The sequence below is a fragment of the Dromaius novaehollandiae genome, chromosome 16 (genome assembly GCF_036370855.1).
Source record: "Dromaius novaehollandiae isolate bDroNov1 chromosome 16, bDroNov1.hap1, whole genome shotgun sequence".
In the NCBI taxonomy this organism is placed as follows: Eukaryota; Metazoa; Chordata; class Aves; order Casuariiformes; family Dromaiidae; genus Dromaius; species Dromaius novaehollandiae.
Genome location: NC_088113.1, coordinates 8,914,865 through 8,930,804, shown reverse-complemented (window position 1 = coordinate 8,930,804; position 15,940 = coordinate 8,914,865). Strand labels below are relative to the sequence as shown.

General features: G+C 43.4%; 1 long non-coding RNA gene across 1 annotated transcript in view; it reads right to left on the bottom strand.

Annotated features, from left to right (window-relative positions):
• Positions 1-14,366, bottom strand: part of LOC112979098 (uncharacterized) — a 135,827-nt gene extending 121,461 nt beyond the window's left edge. Inside the window, exon 1 of the long non-coding RNA XR_010391867.1 lies at positions 14,061-14,366. This is a non-coding gene — a long non-coding RNA (uncharacterized LOC112979098). The remainder of the gene's footprint in view (positions 1-14,060) is intronic.
• Positions 14,367-15,940: the final 1,574 nt, after the last annotated feature.

The window sequence follows — 15,940 nt, the reverse complement described above, 5'->3', positions numbered from 1 at the left end:
CATGCTCTGTAGCCAGCCAGTCACATAGGGCTCATATGGACCAAGAAACGCAAACACACAGCAAGCACACAGAGAAGTTCAAGCCAGGAAGCACCATCATTCCCTGAGGTTTGGTGCTTTCACAACCTAGACCCTCGCTAGAGATCTGCAGTTAAAAGGGCCAGAGCTTGCTTGCAGACATGCCAAAGCTCTAGGTTATTCAGGAGCATTTGTTAAGGCCACCTTTAAAATCCATGATCATACAGCTGTGCCACAAAATCAAGTGTTAGTGGCAGAACAACTGGGACCTAATTACATAAAACAGTTGATTCAAATGAAACAGTATATTTATACTAAAATAAGGTGGTTAATTATGAGACAGGGGTAGCTCTTAAGGTTTAATTTATTCTGCTGGAGTTACTCCTGGGGTAGCGTGGGGCATATTTTTGAAGCTACCAATTCTTTCCAGGGGAATTTTTTTCCCACTAGCACAATGGAAGTGGTCCCATAAATGGATGGTCCTGTAGCCTGATTCCTAGAAGCTCTGATATGTGCCACCACTTCTGCACAAAGGACTTGAATCCCTGAAGGGGGCAAGAGCCCAGGACAGGAAGCGAGTCGCTAACTCCTGCCACAGCAGTGCCCAGGCAACCACCCACTCGCTGCCCTCCCAAAAAGAAAGCAGCAGCTCTGTTTTTCAAGACAGAGTACGGGGAGCACACCAAAACGAGGAGAAACTGCAATAAGACAAACATCAAAGATTGTTTCTCTTTAATTATCCTCCCTTCGGAATCTTTGCTCGTCAGCTGGAACTCCCTGTTGCTTTTTTTAAAGTAAACAAAACAGTGCATTTTTAATACTGACCCACGTCACTTCTTTGGTCTGACTAATTACTGAAACCGGCCATAAATTGTCCATTTTGTGACAGTTTGAATAGCCTCATTTATTCTGGACAACACACATCTGTTTTTGTGTGCGTGCACATGCACACTTACACAAACACAAGCCTCTCAGTCTGCCGCAGGGACCGTCCGGGGACCGGGGCGGACAGCATACAATTTCAGCCCCATATTGCGTTTTGGCTGGTGTTGAGGTCCCTGAGGCTGAAGAGAAATAAAGCTCTCCAGAGGGGAAATGGCATGTAAACATGGCTGTTATGTTCCCCAGCGTGGAAAACGTTCCCCTCGGATGAGGCTGGTAAATGAATCATGCGAGGAAGGGCCTGCTGGCGTGCGGGTGGCAGGGAAGCATGCTCGTGAGCAAGCGGCGGCCTCGCGATGCATCCAGCCCTTCTCCTCCCTGGGCAAAGAGACCCCGTCTCCCAGCAGCCCGAGACACCAGCAAGGGGAAAGGGCAGCCAGGCGCGGGAACGCACGCAGCCCAGCTATGCCACGCGGTTCAGAACCACAAGCCCTGCTTCAGACGTGGCAGAAACCTCACCCCATGCATATCGCTAAAGACCACATGAAGGAAGGATCTAATGAGTGAATCTAGCTCCTTTTCTTCCTCTCATAAAACTAGATAACAGATAAATAACACTTTCCTCATGGTTACTACATGGTAACTACTTTAGGTGTCACCTGCAAGAAGGTTATTTAATTTTAATCAGCTATTTATCTCATGCCCATAGGCCCTGACTTGTTGCTCACTTACACCTATGCTTTTTTTTTTTTTCAAATCAAACTCCACTATCTTTCATCAACGCTTTGATGACAGACGTGGAAAGGGGAGAGAAATCCCCCCGCCTTGCCCATGTCCCTAACAAGCACGGTGCCCTGGGCACCGCGGCGAGGAGCGCCCACCCCAAGGACAACGTCAGCCCTTCACCGCTCTACCTGCACCAGAAGCCCAAGGCCCTGCTTTGGCCACCAATGTCTTCTCAAGGCAACGCAGAGCCTCCTCCCTTGCCTTACTTTGCCCTTTCAGAAGGCAGCGCAAACTGCCGTGACAACAGGAGACGGGATTTCTCCCTGGACGAGGGAACAAAAAGTCATCCTACTCATCTGGGAAGATGTTCAGACATGCAGTTCACCCATGACCATCCATCAACACTAAAAGGAGAGTTTCTCAAAAGCTCTGATAGCGCAAGTGTTCTGGGGTTTTTAAGGAGTTTTGTCTTCGGTTTTTGAGAGGATTTTTTTCTTCATTCCTGGTGGGAAAGCTTATGCCTTTAATTCTATAACTATAAACTAAATAATATATCAGTTTTTTTCTGTCAGACATGGCTATGGTACTGAACGTATGCAAAGTTTCCACTAAAGGTTTTTGTAACTTAATTTTCCTCTAGAGACTAGAGGAAGCCAGAGATTGTGTTTCTCGCTGGAACTTGGCTGGCGGCCACCCTGCTCCCCCCATCCCCGGCACCCCGCGGCCTCCACCCCGGCACTGCTCGTCCGACAGCCGTGTCTTCCCTCCGGCTCCCCTGTCAAGCTATTAAAGGGCTACAGAAGAGAGAAAGAAGAGAATCAGCTGAGATATAAACCAGGGCAGCTCCCAGGGTGCCTCCCCCCTTCTCAAGGTTGAGCTTTCAGCATTACTGTACGTCCTTCGGCCAAAGCTAAGGAGAAGTACACTTTCCCTTGCAAAGAGTAAAGGGCTGGAGTTTATCCTCCAAATGAAGAAGGGCAGATAGAAATGTGTCCCTGTGAAGTTGTCACAGACCTGTAAAAACAGAACCTGTGGCACAGAGTGAGAGCACAGCCACAGAGCCACGTTACACATGGAGAATATGCATGTCTGGTCCTGCTTCAGCCCTGCCTGCGCAGCGGAAAGTGCAACGCGGACAGTGAGTTTTATGCAGCTCGATAAAGGAGGGTTATCACTGCTATGCGAATTTTGGCAGCTTTGCTCCACAGGGAATTGCTGGCACGTTTAGCTGGTTGGAGAAAAAGCTTTATGTTTATGAGGTAGGTTCACAAAGAACCCCCAAATCAAAGTCAAACTTTGTGATAAAAAACACTGATTTTATCACTCCTCTCCCTCCCCTTTTGCCTGAGGAACACAACCAAAACGCTCAGTCTCAGCACACCGAGCACTGAAAGAAAGCTTTACTCCTCATGGAAATATTGCTAGTGGACCCTTTCATCACAACGAAACAAACTGAACTCCCACCGCTGGGTATCTCTCTGGACTCTGAAAGTATTTGAATGCTGACGTTTTTGGCTGGGACTACCTCCTATTCGTGTGTAAATCTACAAACGAGCAAGATTTCAGCTAACAGGACTCCAACGCATCAGAAACAAGAACTCTCCCATGATTTTGTCCTAAGCTCTCACTTTGTAACAAAGCAGGTAGCAAACCGATCAAGAACTCCGTAAAAGCACTCCTTTTCTTCTAGGAATTTGAGTTTCTGACTGCGTCAGAGATCAGTCCCTGCACTCCAACAACATACTGCACAAAGATTGATGTTGTTTCAGACAGATCCACTTTGCTGTCCAGTGCTCCAGTTTTAAAAAGTGCTTAGAGAGCTTTTTAAAGGACATTCAGCAAGTTGTGAGCTCCTCAGCACCTCAGTTGTTTCTGAAAATGGAATTTAGCTAAAAAAAAAGGACTTGGATAATCCCTAAGTTCCTTTAAGAACAAAATGTTTAAGTACTGCACAAACATCTGTGAAAGAGCACTTACTTGGCATAATGGGTCACAGGACAAGTTCTTCCAAATCTATGTTAAACAGAGAGAGAGAAAAATCAATTTAGTTTACCAATACCAGAGTTGCTTATTCAGGCAAAACATCTACTGACTTCAGAAGGAGTCTCAGCCTAAGGAAGGAGCTGATGACTTCAGGGTGCACCTCAATGAAGTGTTTGCTCTCTCCATCCCCTTTCCTGGTGAGTTTTGGCTGGCTTTTTCATTTTAGACACGTCAATAAAATATCAGCCCTTTTTCTTTGGGATTTTTGTTTGCTTCGGTAATGGGGGATAGGGGAGGAAGAAAATTTCGCTCGGTAATATTGCTAGAGAACGATAAAAGTACATAAGACCTGTATTTTTAGATAAGATAGATGGCTGATTAAAAAAAAAGCGTGAAAGGTGAGAGAGAAGGTAGGAATGTGCACGTGTGCCCGAAACAGAGAGCACACACTTCCAAGCAGGGTGTGTGAGCAGCTTTATTTCCACCACTCCCCTTTATATGCCACGGGGACACGGTTCTCCCACGTTCAAACACGCCGTCTGGAGAGCCCTCCCCAGCCGAGCAGCCACACTGCCCTTGCTGCAACCTTTCGTCTTTCACTTGCCTTTCCTTCCTTTATCTATGTTCCATAACCATTATCTCCATCAGCATAACTCCTTAAGATACACCTAAACATCATTTCGCCAATGAATGCATTTCACACAACATTAGTCATATTGTACTGTGGATAATTTTTATGATATTACTGTGCCTCTCCTTGGTACATTGTTACAGTTTAATTTGTACATATCATGCTGCTGATGTAGCGTCGTTCAGCTGTAACCAGAGAGAGCACGGTTTTTCTGTATGCTGAATATTATCGCAACACATTTTCCCTTTCAAAAAAAAAAAAAGAGAGAAATTTTTTCTCAAAAGAAATTATGTTTGCTTTCTAGGATTAGTTGTAGATGGGTCTGCCCACAAGGCCAGTGAAGAGTCAGATCCCAGACTTTCCCCAGCAGGAAGGATTTCTATTCAGAGCTACATCTCAGGGCCATTAGAGAGATAAGTATATGCTGCAGATTAGTATTTTGATCCAAATCTTTCACAAAATTCAGGGCAAGGGTTTCATATCTGCAGTTCTTCAGACCCTCTCTAGCTACTCATCTTCTCCAGAGCAGCTGATAGGAGCTATCTGCTTCCCTTCCAAATGGTCATATCCATTCTGTGGTTAGGGTTTAACACTGAAAGTCAATATTCAGCCTCGGGCATTAATGCTAGCGAACAGTTTTACATTTGGACATGCAGAACAGCACTGTAAAGGCCTATAAACTGTGTTAGGTATCCAGCTGCCAATATCAGTATCTATACAAAGAACTGGCCACACTGTTTTCAGTGTTTCTGCTCAGTGACTTAGTTTCCTATATGGAAATATTTTGCAAAAATAAGAGATTACTTGGAAAGACATAGGCTAACCCTGCTGAGAATCTGCTTTTCTTCTTAGTTATACAGCATGCAGTATTACCACTGGTATTTTGGACAGTGACCATAAGGTCATAAGACTGAGAGATTGTTTGAGACTCCTTCAGGTCTTTGTTTACTTCTGGAAGATAAAATGACCGATAAGTTCATCTAATAAACAAGAGTTTTGTTTAATTCTTTAAAGATTCTATTTTTTTAAAAAAGGATCTCAGTTTGTCCCATATATTTGAATTATTTGCATGACAGAGTATGTGCTCTTGAGCAATGAAATCTCACCCTTGTTTCCAGCCAGTCAAAGAGGAAAACTTTTTTTCTGTTCATCTTAATCAAAGACTTATAAAAACAAGTCCTACAGCTTTATTCCTCTGAAGTGAGTATATTAAGCAGATATGACTGGATGATTATATTGTATCATAAATAGAATTACGTGGCTCTGAAGACATGTATCCTGAGTTGCTACAGAATAGCAAACTTCTTGGGCTGAGATCCTTGAAAGCATTTTGGTACCTCAGAGGACATCGGTGTTGACCTCGACTTGTTATGAAAGGGGCATGTTCCTGCGTGTTGAGGAAATGCCAGTGCAAGGAGTGCCCGCTGCTGTATTTCAGGTTCATATTTGAAAGTGGAATCCAGTGTCTGAAATCTTCACAATTTCTTTTACACACACAGTTTCTCATATTCTGTGAGGACCGGTCAAGATAAAAGACCTTGCATACTTACGGTGTTATGCACGCCCTAGTCCTGTAATATAGACAGATACGAGGAGAAATTACGATTGGACAATCTTCTACTTTTACTTCCTCCTGAAAGCCTCAGGAGACATTTATTCCTGAAAACTTTCATGAGCAGAGGGGGAACGTGCTCTTAAGTCTCCCCCAAACCTCTCACATCAATTGCTCTATAGAACAAATATTTAGGAAGGGATTTAAAGGGGGTGGAGAGATTAAGCCCTGTGTTCTTATTAACACTGGCTTGTGCAAAGCTCACTGCATCCCTATAACATCCCCTGCTTGAACCATTTATACTGGGGCTATATTTGCCCCAGTCAAATTGGTCTAGATTTGTTTGTGTGTTTGTTCAGAAAAGGACTTACAGAAATTCCCTGCATGTTTATGCTATTTAATTTTTGAAGGATTTATTTAATTAACTGAAATACTCATCTGAGACCAGAAAAGTTTTGGCATGAGACTGCAAATAGGCTAATGCTGAAAGGCTGACATATGGACCAACGGTGTCATTGCATATGCTTAGGAGGTATAGAAAATGATTCTGCAGAGTAGATGAGTTTCAGGGCTGAATCCTTTACAATGAGAAATGCTGGAAAATAGCAGTTTGATGCTATTGATGACTTTGCTTTAGCTCACTCTGCACTGTATCAAGGGAAAAAGTACTGCAAGGCTAAAGAGTCTCATGGTTTATCTATGAGGACATGACTGAAAGAAAGAGCATTTGCAAAGAGGTAAACAATTAATCCATTTCAGACCAGAAGGTTGGTTCACAGTCATAATATTCTTCTTCCTATGCTTTTAGGAACCTGTTATGCTAGTATTTTCACACAGCTAGAGCACAAATCCTTGACAGACACACACATGCAGCATCTCTGGGCAGTTCTAACACGTGAAAGACAAAGCCAGTGATCCTCCTGCTGCCTACAGAGTCCTAGCTAGTTACCCTGCATTGCTTCACGCGGAGTCCAAGAACAACGGAGGTATTGGAACAACGGAGGTTTCTCCCCTGGTCCCTGTGACATTGCTCTACGCGAGAAAGAGTGCAGGCGGCGCTGAAATGAAGGTGTTAAATCGTCCATAAGCAGTTGGCCCATATAGAAGTTCTTATCATGCTTTGTTCCTGTGAATCGATCCTTTCAATTAAGGTAGCTGGGGGATATAATGATGTTTTTATTTGCAATTACAGCTTTAAATTAGGATCAATAGAGGCAGCTACAGGCCTACCATACCAACAGTCCGGAAAGGTTGGTAGGTTTTGTCAGAGCGCGATCCTGAAACAAACCCATCCATTTTCTATCAAAAAAATAATAAAACATCAGAGGAAAAAGACTGAGATACTAATAGAAGAAAAAGACTCAGGATATTTTCCTATTTGTTTTTTGCTTTGTTTTTAGGCCTCGAGCCAGCAACATCGTCTTCCCTATGGTTGCTGGCCCTATAGGCTTTCCATGGTAACATCTGGAATTAACGTGGATGGGCACCAGGCCAGGTCTAAGCCGAATCTCTATCAGAAGAATAAAGGAAAATATGCATCTTTTTAGTTACCCTTGAAAAGAAAAGCATGGTGACAAAAACAGTAACAAATGGACATCTGGAATTTAAAAAGAAAAAGGCGTATGTTATCGTAACCCAATGACAACACAAACTACAAAAAATGATTACTAGTTTGGGGTGTTTTTCACTGCTGGATGCCCAATTTGGGATTTCTCTGCAAAACCTAAATTCCAAAGCATTTCCTGTTTGAAGCATGCTTCCTCAGTACTTCAAGTTAGACACACAACATTGTAAGTCATGGCAGAAATTCAGGTTTCGCCAATAAATGTTGCAGTTTCTCTACTAACTTACTTATTTCAAACATGTCCAGGTATTTTTAACTTCATGTTTAGTATAAAACTTTGCTTAATATGAAGCTTGTGCCATAGACAAGGTTTTCTTTAAAACTATTCTTCCAAGAAAGGATTCTTTGTATCAAAATACACAATGCTTTCAATTTGCACAAACTGTGATCATGAAAAAAAACCCCAGTCATTACTAAATGTTAAATTATTTTTTCTGGGGAATTGGGGCTGTTCACCCCATTTTTAAGCAACCCCTCAGAAAGCGTCAAGAGCTCTTGTAAAATCAGATCTTTTTTTGAGGACAAAACATCTGATTTCAAGAGTTTCACATTTCATAGCATATTTCCCAGTTGTTGTACAAGCTGGGGTAATATCTCCTATGATTTATAGAGGAACAGTGCTGAAGTTCACCTCCCTTCTAATTATAACTGGTTATGAGGTACATCACTCATATCTGACTGAAATTTACTTCTGTCTCAAACATGATCTTTTTTTTTTCAGTTGATTACCATAAACTGGCCTCAGAAATGCTGATAATGAGATTACGGAAAATATTATTAAGTTAATCTTGTTCCAGTTGGATTTCCTCCTTTTAATACAGACCTATTTTGAGCCTTTGTTTACATGTTGCAATGTGTCAGACAGTAAACACTATCTCTCGCTTACGGAAAGTTCTGCAATAAAAACCTTTCTTGCCTTACATTAGGCAGAAACTCTAACTTTGATGGAATGTGCAGAAGAACCTATAAATCCAATGATTTCCTTCACTCGCACAGGCAGTGAATGCAATGGCTTCACCCATATAGTAGATGTTTCATTTGAATGCCAAACATGATAAAATTTTCCCTGAAAAGCACTTATGCTTTAAAAACATATCATAATTCTAAGAAGAAAAATGTCTGCCATATATTTTGGTTGATTTCAAATTCATATATATTTTAAATGATCTATATACCTTAAGCTGTGCATTTTCCAAAACAGAATGATAACCATTACCGTTCCACTCCGTCTAACCCACTGATGGCCTTGATTTATTGGTTAGTCAAGTACAGTGCACTCCCCCTTCTGAAATTCATGCTGTAATTTTAATTTTTGTTGTTGCTTGCTGTTATCTGAATGCAGCGCTTGCCATGAAGATATCATGGTCTTACTCACCCTTTAAACATAATTGATGCTATTGAAGATAATGATTTAGGATATCATCCATCTCCAGTACAGCTTACCATTACGTGACTTGTTCTTGCAGGTATCTGATTTGTATCATAGACGAGTTGGCTTGATTGCTGTTTTGCCATAGAATAATAGTTTCCTGGTTTCCACTGACATACTGAGTCTCCCTTGATCACTCAGGTGATCAGTCAACACAGAAGTTAATTATGGGTGAAGGGGTGTCTGAAGCCCAAAGATCAAAAGATACGCACAAGGTCTTCTTCAAGTCATTATTCACCTTCTTAAGCACCAGGCAGTCAGTTCAGATTCCTGCTTCCAGCACTGTTCTTAAATAAAGTGATATAACAGCAGGGAAGCTGTGTTAGAGCAGCACAAAACACAAAACGAAATTCCCAATTTCTTCCAAAGTGGGAGAAAATCTGTGGACATTTGCCTGCATGGGGAAAGGCAGGTGTACTCTCATCTACCTATCATAAAATTCCATATAATTATCAAGGGTAGCTGTTTGGAGGTGGAAGACCCGTCAGGTTGCCACAACACTCGCACGTATGTCCCTGGTAAAAATTCTTGGATTTTACCTGGCATTGCAAAGAAAAGCTTTTGAATGTTATCATAATCTTTACCCGCATGCACAAAGAACGGAATTTACTGGCAGAAGTTAGGAATTGCTGGGCAAAATTAAACTTTAGAAGCCCTCCCAAAACTTAGAAGAAAAAGCGTTCTCCCCAAGACCTTTCTTTCATATTTCAACCAGTGTCAAAATGCAAGTGGATGTATTAACGTTACCAGCAGTTATTACAGTGACTACCCTAACGCACTTGCACACGTCTCACTTCTTCGGGCCACGTCTCCCGCTCCAGTGGAGAACTGGCATCCCAGCACGGCGATCTCCCCCTTGCTCTAAGACCCCATGAGCTAAATACAACTGGCTGGACAAAGATGTTTGACGGATGGGACCTAGAGCGGTGACGAAGCTCTGGTGCTGTGCTGCAGCCACAGCGTTACACGCGGCGTACGCAGAAAGAACAATCTCCCCGGCTGTAACCGGGTGTGTTCACTGGAGGCTTTTGTATCAGTTAGATATGTGCACCACTGAGCTGCACTGGTAGACTTTCACCAAATCAGGTTTCTTTGCCTCTGTGGCTTTTGTGTTATTAGATTAAAGGAAGAGTAACTGAGTAGTATGCCTCAAAGCTTTCTTTCCTAATATAGCAGCATTATTACTCTATCCAAAGTCACCCTGCCTTTATTTTTAAGGCAAAAAGGAACCAAGTTGTTGAGCTGCAGACTTGAAGAGATATTATGGAAGGTCAAATGTTCAGAGGACTTCACCATACACATAACTCAGCACACACAATTCCACATATGTTTTCTTCCATATGCAAATAAGTGCTGCAGACGCACAACCGACTTGCATGTATCTGCACATGCCAAAGGGATTTACACAAGTTAATACTTGGAAAGCAAAGTGAGAATGTATATAAAATGGCATGCATAAACTACATCCATCCATGTGTATAACCCTCTGGAGGCATCACTACTTGGATGTATTTCTAAGCTGAAAAGCAGTTAAAAAGTTGATATGTCACCCTCTCTCCAAGACCTAACGATTACAGTCTTTTAATTACACTACATCTGTTGGAGCCTTTAGCAAATAAATTGTGGACCTGATCTATTATTTATAATACCAATAGAAATTACAAGTAATGTCTTAAAGTCACACTTAGGCAAAGCGGCAGCAGAAGCAGACCATGTCATGTTATCCCTGTCTTGCAACTTCCATGTGCAAGCACCGTCTGCTGTGACAAATCAGCTACAATAACCTTTTCTAAATTTTACCTACTGCAGATGGAAACAAAGAAGTGAGAGAATACAAAGACTCGCACAGAGGAAGGAAAAGGATGTAAAAAAAATGTTTAAAATGTCATTTACAATTAGTCCCAAAGTAGCTCTGAAATACTTTAGGCAGTGGATTGCCACTGGTTTAGTTACGTTTCCCCTGGCCTGGTATTCAACAATAGCTTCTGGATGCCTAACAAATAGGTGTATGACTGAACCTGCTCAGGAGAGCGAGTCCTCTTCGGACAGCCATGCCTTGAACTTGGCCTCTGATTGTGGCATCTCCACTCCGGGTGGGTTAGCCACCAGGATTGGCTCATTCAGCATTCTTTTTGAGGCCGAGCGCCCCGTTTTGAACGCTTGTGCAAATTCAGTGTGAATTACCTTCAGACAGAGCCACTGACCTTCTCCTCGTGCACTGCGGGGCAGCTCTCCCTGCGAGGGAAGTGTGAGCCCGCATCTCGCACACAGCTCTGAACTGCAGCTCCACTCTTCCCCCTTCCCATACCCTACCAGCACTTCCTAGCATCATTATTGCATTTTATGGTTTCTCCAGTGTATCAGTTCAGCTTCCAAGGAAAGACATCATTTTCCAACTGCAGGCCCAGCAAACAACGTAAGATCTGAAAATCAAGCCGGATTCCTTCCGCCTCATCTTTCTCAAACCAGTAATAATAATTCTTCAGAGCAAACGGCATTGCACTGATGTAAACTGGAGCAGAATTGTCACCCTTGTTCTTGCTAACAGAAACAGGGCCTTTGCATCTCATGATTACTATGGGACCTAGGCATTAGTTAGCCGTTCTTTTCACACCGCTTTAGCCAGCCCACTTATTCACCAGAAAGCAAATAATCACTCAGGCTGAAGTTTATGAAACTTCTGGGATTCACAAACGTGTTCCATGAATTTCTGGCAGTTCTCTGAATGTTCACAAATAATGTGATGCCAGTAATCAGAACAAGTTGAAACTTAACACTTCTATTCATAAATCAGGAGATGTTTTATTTTTACTGCTTGAATAGTTCTGTTCCCAAGCATGACTGGATTTGAACCACCAACCTAGAGGTGAAAGGACCTTTATTTAATGTATTTGTTTAGGTTTACACGAAATATAAAAAAGTGCCTATCCAGGACTCTAGGCACCTTTGCCATATATTAAAAAAACAGGCCAACTCACACAGACAAAAATAAACTCAGTAACTTCCAAAAGCCAAAGAAGGCACAAAAAGGACTCTGGCCAGAGACCTCAAATCTTTCTATATAAACTGAAAACTTCTGCATACACTATTTCCCTTTTCTCCAAAGCCTGGTACATGAGATGTGCCCCAAGGTCAGTGGAACTGGACTCTTCCAGGCCAGAGGAGAATGAGAGCATTTGGTCATGCACACTGCAGCAGGGATCTATCCTGTATTTGCTCTTTTAAACTAGGGGACTTCAGCCAAAAAGCCTCTGTGGCTTGCAGCTGCAGGGGTAACACTAGGGAAACAAAGTAATCTATTCAGTAAAGAGGATCCAAGATCCAAGACATAACACAGTATGTCGAGAACCCTTTTTAGCCTCCCCACAGCACGGGTCCTGAAGCACTAGGGTTAAACGCCTACTGTGAAGAGTCCCACCCATCATCTCATGTCCATGGGTCAAGCCCTTCCAGACCGTCCCACCACCGACTGATGCTCTCCTCCTCACGGCAGTACCGCAAGCCCAGTAAGATCTCCCACTCTTATATGCTACAGACTAACACCCAACCAGTTCCTCTTGCTATGGTCATAAAATAGTGGCTTAACAACTCCAGAAAGGGGAGAGGAAAGACAAGACAAACCCACTGACTCCAAAGTATAAAACATCCCTATTGGTATTTTCTACCCAAACCATTCGATCATAAGTCCCTTCAGACCTAGTTCTTGTCCTTCTACTGCTGGCACTGTCCCTTTCAGTGCCATGAACAGCCCTTTTTTGGCTTGTTACTGTTGTACTCAGCCATCCAGTTCCCTTTTGGTCTGCTTTCAAAGTGAGGGTAGGTGGGTATGGGGAGACAAGGTCAGAAAAGGGAGGCATTTCTTTATGAACTTGGTTTTTTTCCTCTTAATAGTCGGAATACACTGGACTTGTAATTACAGCTTGGTCTCTTAGAGACGGTCCCAGTTTTGCTAGAGAAGGATCCTTTCCAAAGCAAACACAAAAGTAACTTGAGGATCAGCTCCTTGCTCTTCTAAATGCTGCAGAAAGGAAGTGCCCATAAAAAGATTGCAAGAGATGGTCATTCCCTGACACGCTGTAGATTTTCTTTTTCAAACCCTCTACGCAAACTTGAGGGTGGTCCCATCACAAAGCACCACATTCATTTTTTCACTAGAGGATGACACTGTAAGCAGAGATTTCCAGTTAAAATACTTCGCTGAGGTTTCTCTTGGGCAAGAGGTGCCAGCAGGAGACAGGTTAAGAAAAGACCCGTGATTCCAGCCACAGTCATCTGCCTGGCCTCGCAGCAAGGTAGCTGTCACCTTGGCAGCTGCAAGGCATCGCTCTGCACCATGTCACCGTGGCTAAGGGAAGTTACATGAGGGAAAATCAACCTTCTCCCTGAGTTCCTGCTCTACCCAGGGTGGATCTGGATAAAGAGCAGAATCCATTACAACACAGGGCGCAATCAAACTCCATCCTCTGCAAGTGTCTAAAACGCATCATGACTGCATTATTTTCTCATGGACAGCTCAGCATTTAAACAGGCCAATTAATCAAAGGCACCTCCCAATGGAAATGACACCCTGCTTGCCTTCTGACACTTACCACTTCAAAACCAGCATTTACAGCTTCATTGTTGCAATATGAACCCCGAAGGAGAACTGGCTCCTAGAACATGTTGCCATTACATTTTAGCCAAGGATGAATGCAGCTGCAAATCTCTCTGCAAAATACAGCAGAGATCTATTAAATGCATAACTTCCCTGGCACCACAGTGTTACTCTTTCAGCAGGTCTGTTTCTTCCCTAGGACTCTGATGAAGTGTGCTCTGCTGTGCTATGAAATACACCATGTTTCGGTGTGATACACAGAAAATGTCTTTGTTTAACACAGCTTATCTTTTATCATGTCACTTTTCTATTGGATTTCTCTTCTGTGAACTGGAAGCATATTATTGTGACAGATACACTGCTTTAACAGGGGGCTTCACAACGTGACCTGCAGTGTCAGAACGAGGATTAGATCCTCCTTGAAACACAGACTGGAAGGCTGGATACCACGTACAGGAATATGGAACAAATCGAAAACCAGGAAAAGCAATTCAGCAACATTCCCATCCAAGTGGACTGCAGCAGTGTTTTCCAGACTCAAACACAGGCCTTCTATAAAAAGCTGAAAACTAAAATGTTATTTGCTCTACCATGCTCATTCTTCCACTTCTATACACTTACCAGAGTTAATATGGGAGCTCAAGAAAGTCAAGGAATACCACCAGTGTGTCCATTCTGCCAGGAAGAGGCGATGTGGTAACAGAGCGCGAGCCAATCTCACCAACCTGGAGAACATCCCTTTTCATAACCACCACTTTCCTCCTTTCTTCCAGATTCTCCAGAAACCATAAGCAGGAACATGTGGTAAATAAAACTGCTTGGCTGATAAGGTGCTAACACAGTCCCCCAGGTGCAAGGATTCAATTTTCTGCTTCATCATGAACTTCTACAAACACATGCCAGGATGAAGTCCCACGAGATACCTGATCCGATAGCTCACCACCACTGCAGTCAGGGAGTGGAACTGGCTCAGTGCAGAGTTCACAGGGGCTGGGTGGTAAAGAGAGACTTCCCTCTTTTTGGCAGGGATGAACTGTCAGATCAGCTCCCGCCACCTTGTGCAACTTCCCCCTCGGGCACCAGCGCTGAGGAAGGTGATGTGCCTAATTCCCAAGCTTTTGATGTGCCTTCCTTATCAGCAGTAGAGCTCCCTACACACCTCAGCACCTGAGCTGGGCTCACCCCACGCTCACAACTAACCCTGTTCGGAATCCACCAAACCAGCATACCTCTCCCCAAACCCCTCAGGGGACCAGTGGGTGGGTGCTGCACGCCTCGGCAGGAGGTGCTCCTCCCAAAACGTGCCGCTGCCACCTCCTTTCAGTCCAGACCGTGACGGTATGCCATGCTACTGCACTCCTGTAGCAGCTCTGCTCCCCAGCAAGAGGCCTGCAAACAAACAGCTCTTATTTCTCAGAAGGATGCTCTAAGCACCCGGCTGCCAGCTGCTCTCCGCTGCTCTGGTCAAAGCTGTGCTACTTTAGACAGTGACTTCAAGTTTCACAGGGGAAACAGCATGATTTTATCTTTAATCTCATGACTGTCGTGCTCAGGGGTTTCTGCTACTGTCCTATGAGCTGTTTCTCTGGAGTTTAATGTGAAAGATGTAAGCAATTTGTAAGATAGGTGGCATAACTTATGTCCCTTTCCACTTGATCAAAGGCAGGTTACGCAGTCACTCTTCTAATACAATTTATCTGAGATTTTTTTTTTTTTTTTTTTTTTGGCAATGCAGCAAACTTCTAAAAGGAAGGATGGAAAAAAGCACCAATTGGGGCCTTCTAGAAAAGTCAGAGCACTTTTATGGAAGAGATAAGATTTGAGTTCTAACCCTCTTATACACATACCGGGCAACCTGGCTACCTAATTGGTGTCCTAAACTTTGGGGGCAGTGCAGTTAAGTGTTGCAGAGCCAAAGTCATCCCTCATCCAGGATGCATCTGGCATATGCTCAGATTCTCTGAGCTAAGTGACTTGAGCCAGCCACGTCTTTTCCCTGCAGGGACACTCAGGTGGGAACCAGCACGTGACGAACCTCTTGGCTCACTCCAGAGGCCAAACCAACACACAGGCAGTGAGGAGGAGCAACTAGACTGGGTTTAAGTGTAAAGTCGAAGTTCACATTGATACGACAGTGTAAGCTTCCTCTCTGAGCCTCACTCCCTCAGCTGCAAGAGGTGCACAGTAGCAGTTCCCAGGGCTGTAAGGAAAAGCTGTATTAAAGATTATTCAGGTGGCTCTGGTAATGAAGACCATGAAAGTAGCTAAGGCAGCCAGCCAGGTATATTATAGTTTTATAAAGTCCCAGCTGCTTTACTTCCTTTCAGCACCCCTCAGCAGAGGGGACTTGCAGCACACACTTCTGGTCTTCAGATTCATTACAGCTAAGCAGGAAGAGATGGCTCATATGCACACACTGCTTATCCTGCTGATCAATAAGCTTCCTTCCTGCCTGATAACCAAACCACTTACAATATTAACAATGTTATTTAAGATCTGTG